We start from the raw sequence: 6,105 nt of genomic DNA on the forward strand, positions 1-6,105 counted from the left end.
AGTTTTCTGGAAAGGGAGATTGGAATGGTTGGCTGAGTTGTGGTGGGATTGCAAATGGTGGTGGTGGATACTATGGGATGGATTGGCTGTTTCTATTTTTGATGCTTGGGTGAGGAGTTTGCAGGATTCAAGCTAGATGAGTTATCCATGCAATTTTTTTTGGTTTTTTTAAAGATATTTTCTTGGCTTTTTGGTAGATGGTTGGATTCACAGGATATGAGCTATGGATGTGTCAACTTATGTGTATTTATAGAAGCAGCAGAATACGCCAACGTATAGTTGTCTGCAATGGCCAACGACTATTCACTGGGCTGGTCCACCACGCAGGCCAATGACCTTCCTTCCACACAACCTCTAGTATTTATTGCTTCGAATAAAATATTCTTTGCACCGAGCACTGCATGTTACCTCCGGTACTAGCATCTCCACTTTAATGTATTGCACCTCCACTTTCTTTCTCTCTCTTCTTAGCACTACCTTAGTACCAATATTGGAACTGCCTAGATAGAGCATATAGATATTTCTCCAGTGCAAGAAACAACTGTGATGTATAGGCGCATAAATTTTTGGTTAGCCTGCAGAGCTACCGGCCACATGGTCTGGCAACAAGTTGAGACATCGATGCTCACAGAGCTGCCCAGAAAGTGAGAAATATGGGGCGTGATTGATTGGTTGCATACAAAGTCTGTGTTTAGTTCTCGAAAAAAGTGAGTTTTAGTACTGCAGCATATTTCGTTGTTATTTGACAATTAATGTTCAATCATCAACTAATTAGGTTTAAAAGATTCATCTCGTATAAAATAGTTATAATGTGTAATTAGTTATTTTTTAAACTGCATTTAATGCTACATGCATGTGTCTGAAGATTCGATGTAACGGATACTGTAAAAAAAATTGGGAGGTAAACAGGGCCAAAGCAACCAGACTCGTGAAATGCAAGTTGTCGCTGTTTGGTTGCTCGTATGGTGTATGGTGTTCTGAGCCTGGCTCTCCGGATGCAAGAGGGCCCTCTCAGCTCGACTCTATAGATACGTCATACGTAGATTTTGGACGTTTTTGTGGAGCCAGACTCGCTTGATGCACCCACTTGTTACTCAGTTAATGATGGTATTAGTACATATATGTGATATTAATATATTTCAAGTAATATTAAAATGTAATATGATAAAATAAAAGTAATAAAAATGCAGCCACTTACAGGAGCCTAGAGAGAGAATTGCAATGTGATAAGAGCCGACGCTGCATCGAAATCAAACTCCCACGATCCCACCTCAGGCTACAATGGAGTGGAGTGCTATGCTCCTGTCATCAATTTTTTTAACTAAATCACGTGAAGAAAATGCACGAGACAGATTGTCTTTTATTTTGGTCTCTCTGTTACTCTTGCATCTCTCCAAATAAAATCTGGATACATAGACTTGTATACATTGCCCTACTAAATTGTACATATTAATGTCATTCTTGTGGCAGATATTATTTAGTAGTGGAGAACTGAAACAAGATATGCATGTGGTTGATGTTTTGTTGTTTTTTATTGAGCTGATGCAATAGCATGCATGCACTATTTATCTAGATTGGAAGATTTTAATGATCTCTAAGTGTTGAGCATTTTTTTTATAATTATTTGTGCACAAATATGTGTGCACCTTTAATTAATCATGTACAATAAATTGTTTAATTGGGTGCAAAATGATGTGCATTTGTTTGGCATTGTACTTAGTATTAACACTGTATTTACAAAATTATTTTGTATCTAGCTTTATATGCACCTTCATGTATATGATAATTTTTTATGTTGACTTGTAAAATAGTTTGTATGTGCATATTCATGTGTCTAATTTCTTATGTGCATCTTCATGTACATGATAGTTTTTAGGTAAAAATTACTCTATATTTATGAATTACAAATGGTTTCTACAAATATATAAAATAAAGAGTGACAAAGAATAGAGAAAACTGTAAATGAAAGACGAAGAGACGCACGACAAATAAATCCAGGAGTAAGTTGCATCCCACTATCTCTCTTCCACACCTGCATGCTACATGTTATAAGCTTGTCAGCCTATTTTGCTTTGGTTCGTTTCGCAACATCCAACAATTGTAGAGACCAGTGCCGGGGCACACCAGGTCACCAGCCTGGGGATGAATTAGTGGCCTCTTGTGAATTTTGGAGGCGGCAGATTCTACATCCCATGGTCTAGTAAAAGATATGGCAATAGGTATCCGAAATTTGATGTATTTTTACTTCATTATGATACAGATTTGGGTCAATTTTAGATCATGAGTTTGTTAATGGGTCCAAAGTACTACTTGTTGGGTTTATGATGCGGGTTTGTTTCTACAATGCCGAACCGTACCCGTAAACATATAGTTTTTAAATCCAATCAAACTTAATGCAATTATCACTTTATTTTGTGAATATAATAAGCTAATATCGCTTCTCCTTTACTTCTTATTTTGGTGAATCTTGATTGTTTTGTTGGAGGGAAGGGGCGTCGTTTCTTTGCTGTTGTAGTGTTTATCTAATTCTTATTTTTGGTGGATCTTAAATGTTTGGATGGTGGAAAGGGTGTTGTTGCATTGTACTTGTAGTGTTTATATATGCATATGACCGATTTGTGACTTGCATGGTATTATGATCATTTGAATATAGACTTTGTTATTTTAGTTTTATTTCCTATAATAACTTTTTAAGGATCTCTCACTAATTTTTAGTGAACAATGAACTTCTTCCTCATCATATATTTCTACTAGGTGAGACCCACGTGTTTTTTAAATAAAATTGTAAGGTAAAATTTGAAAGTAGAAACACTAAGCTGGTTGCATGGCAATATTATTTTTCATGGATGTTATTAGTCACATAAAATTGATAGAAAATATAAATAGATGGTCCTAGTGAAATGTGATGTGACGTTTGATTCCTAATAAAGTGGATAGCTTGCATGCTGAGAAAAATAGAGTTAATGACTTTAGAGCATCTCCAACAGTCTAGCTATTATGTTAGTTAAATTTGGAGGTTGCACCTCTTTTTAAAAATAGGAAACCACCTATTTGTATGGAGTAATCCAAGAGACCAGCTAAAATACAGTGGATTGGGGAGTGGGATGGCGGCCGCACGCGCGGACTGGGGGGGCGGCCTACGGGCAGCTGACGGCGGAGCAGGCGCACCCCGCACGCGGACTGGGGGCAGCCACGCCAGCAGCCGGCGGTGGAGCGAGCACGCGGACTAGGAGTGGCCGCGGTGCAGGCAGCCGGTAGCGGAGCGGGTCGTGTAGGCATCCGGCGACGGAGCGTGCGCGCGGGCCTGGGCGCGGCCGCGCGGGCTGCCGATGGCGGAGCGGGCGCACCGCGCGCGCATGGACTAAGGGGTGGCGGCGTGGGCAGCCAACGGTGGAGCGGGTGCGCGGACTGGGGGGGGGGGGGGGGGGGCAGCTGCGCCGGCAACCAGCGGCAGAGCGGGCGCGCTATGCGCGCGGATTGCGGGGTGCCCGCGCAGGCAGCCGGCGGCGGAGCGTGCGGACTGGGGACGGCGGCCGTGCAGGCAGGCAGCGGCGGAGTGGGCGCACGAACTGGGGCGGCGGCCGCAGCGTAGCGTGAGCGCGGGCATCCGGCGGTGGAGTGAACTGGAACGAGGCGCGCGAAAGAGGTCTGCAAAGCGCTGAAGCGGGGAAATGGGCGTGAGAACGACGGGTGAGCGGGGATGGCGAGCACGTGACGCTCGGCAAAGATGCCTGAGGGGAGACAGAGGTATAGCGAGCGAGCGGGGATGGCGATTGTTCTGCAGCAGCTGTTGGATGACGTTTTTTCTCTCTATTTTCTTTTTTTAATAGCACATGCTAGATACAAGAGCTCTCGAATATGCTTTTAGTGGATACCACCTATATAATATCTATAGATACATTATAAATTTGATATTTATTATATTAAAAACTTGTTAATTATGATAAAAACTAGATCCATGGGATATCTGTAGGTATCTATTAACTCGATAGGCATGAGTTTAGGTAGAATTCTAAACCAGTAATAGCTATGAATTTTTATGAAACTTTAATATGTTTAGATTTAGTAGGATTCGCGCACCAAAAGCTATGCGGCGAGCGTGGCCACGTCACCAACAAAAATCTCGGCCGTCGATCCGGCGACCAACGGCCGGCGGCTGGCCAAGCCGCCCCCACCGACCCACCCTAGCCCCCGCCCCCGGTCGGCTCCTCACGCGCCTCGCCGGCCGCCCCCGCTCCTGCTCCGCCCCGCCCCGCTCCGGCGGCGGCATGGGCGAGGTCTACCCCCAGCAGCGCGGTCCGCACAGCTCCACCTCGCAAGCCGTCGCGTCGCCGCGACCTCCGCCTGCGGCTCCACCCTCGGCCTCCGCCCTTCGCCTCCATCCTCCGATGCAGCTCCTTGCGGGCAACGAAGCCAAGGCACGCGCGAGGCCCAGCCCCGGCGTCACGGCCCCAGCATGGGCTCTTTGCGGGTGCCCGCATCCACGAGAGCGGCCCGTGCGCCGCCTTCCTCCTCCTGCTCCGCGCGGTGAGCTGCACCCCGATGTGGCGCGTCCCCGGGTTTGGCGCGGCCGGCCTGCAGATTCGGTGGCGGCGCCCCACCGCGAGGTCCTCGCGGAGACGACCTACAGCGGCAGCCACCGCGTGCTGCTCCCTGTCGCCCGCGAGGAGGCCAGATGAGGCACTCCATATAACTTTTTCCCATCGCAGAGAGCCGCCGTCGCAGACTCTTGGCTGGGATCCGACCACCACAGATTGTCCAGGTAATTTCTTTCTCTTAAATTTTGATTTCCTTTTTCATCCATGATTTACTATAGATATTCCCTTCAAATTCATCATTCAATATCTCGCTGCTGCCCTTCGATTCCTCCTCAGTCTCTCCACCGGCTGGAGGTCGCTGCTGCCCTCCGCTTGGTCCCCAACCTGGTCGTCGCCTCCCTGCTGGAGTAAACAAACACCACAGCGGCTCCCACGCGCCTGGCGAGCGTCTCATGGGCATGGTGCAAGACTGCAAGTATACCGCACTCCATCCCCTACCTTCCACCGTTCTTTCTCCCGGTGCTTACCGACGTCACATCCGATCGGGCACGCCCGCGATGCATGGCCAAAATAAGAGGAGGCACAACAACTAAGCATAATGTCGGCCTAACAACCGCGAGCCTCCTGCTCATCCCTCTTGCATTGTCCACGGCACCTCCATCTTATCATGCACGGCAGCCATTCATGCCTGTGATGGCCTAGGGAACGAACAACATATATGTGCATGTTATATGTTTGATGAATTGCCCATATCATCAGCACTTAGTTTACTCTGTAGAAGTTACTATTCAGTTAATGTATAATTTCGCAACCTGACATGCAAAGATTCATTGGAAATACAGTGCTACGGCCTCATCGTTACTGTGTACCTTTGATTCATCTGATTTTTTTTTCACTGGAAACCAATCACCAATCAGCCTTCCATGCTTGTAAGGGAATTACAATACGTCGCATATTTGTTCCCTTTTGGTCAAGTATCTTATAACTACTGTTTTGCTATCCAGTTGTTTTTTTAACCCTAAAATATATACTAATACCTATGTGTTGGTTTACTCACACAAATAATTATACTATGTATCCTGATTCAAATTTGCATTGTACTTTCAGGAAACCAGAAGAACAGCCGAGCCCAAGTTGAAAAGAATAGCGAACAACAGGTATGTAATGTAAAGAAGTTTATGCTTGATGCATCATATTACAATAACTGATATTAACATTGATATATCATAAATCATAGGAAATCATATTGGGTGTATTGTGTTCTACCTTCAATTTATAGAATGACAACTACACATATTTCCTTTATCAATTTGCTGTGACATACTTTGATTTCAAATGGTATTCAATATGCATTTCTGACCGAGTACAGCGAAGAACGGAACCAAATGGTAAACCTAGAAATAGAAATTCCATGCTCAGAAAGTAATCAAAGTAGATCATCAATGTTTTTGTGCACACACATTTGTGGTGATATCAACGATGAAAGAGAATTGATGGCATTAGAAATCCAAATGCTGCAGACGATCTATGGTGTTAGGGTAATAGACTTCAACTCACATAAAACCCA

The 6,105-nt window shown here is 45.1% G+C and overlaps 1 long non-coding RNA gene across 1 annotated transcript; it reads left to right on the forward strand.

Annotated features, from left to right (window-relative positions):
* The first annotated feature begins 4,764 nt into the window (after positions 1 to 4,764).
* Positions 4,765 to 5,842, forward strand: LOC120648721. Its single transcript, XR_005665058.1, has 2 exons — positions 4,765 to 5,013; positions 5,646 to 5,842. It is a non-coding gene; the product is annotated as an uncharacterized LOC120648721 (long non-coding RNA).
* Positions 5,843 to 6,105: the final 263 nt, after the last annotated feature.

This window comes from Panicum virgatum, chromosome 9K (genome assembly GCF_016808335.1).
Source record: "Panicum virgatum strain AP13 chromosome 9K, P.virgatum_v5, whole genome shotgun sequence".
In the NCBI taxonomy this organism is placed as follows: Eukaryota; Viridiplantae; Streptophyta; class Magnoliopsida; order Poales; family Poaceae; genus Panicum; species Panicum virgatum.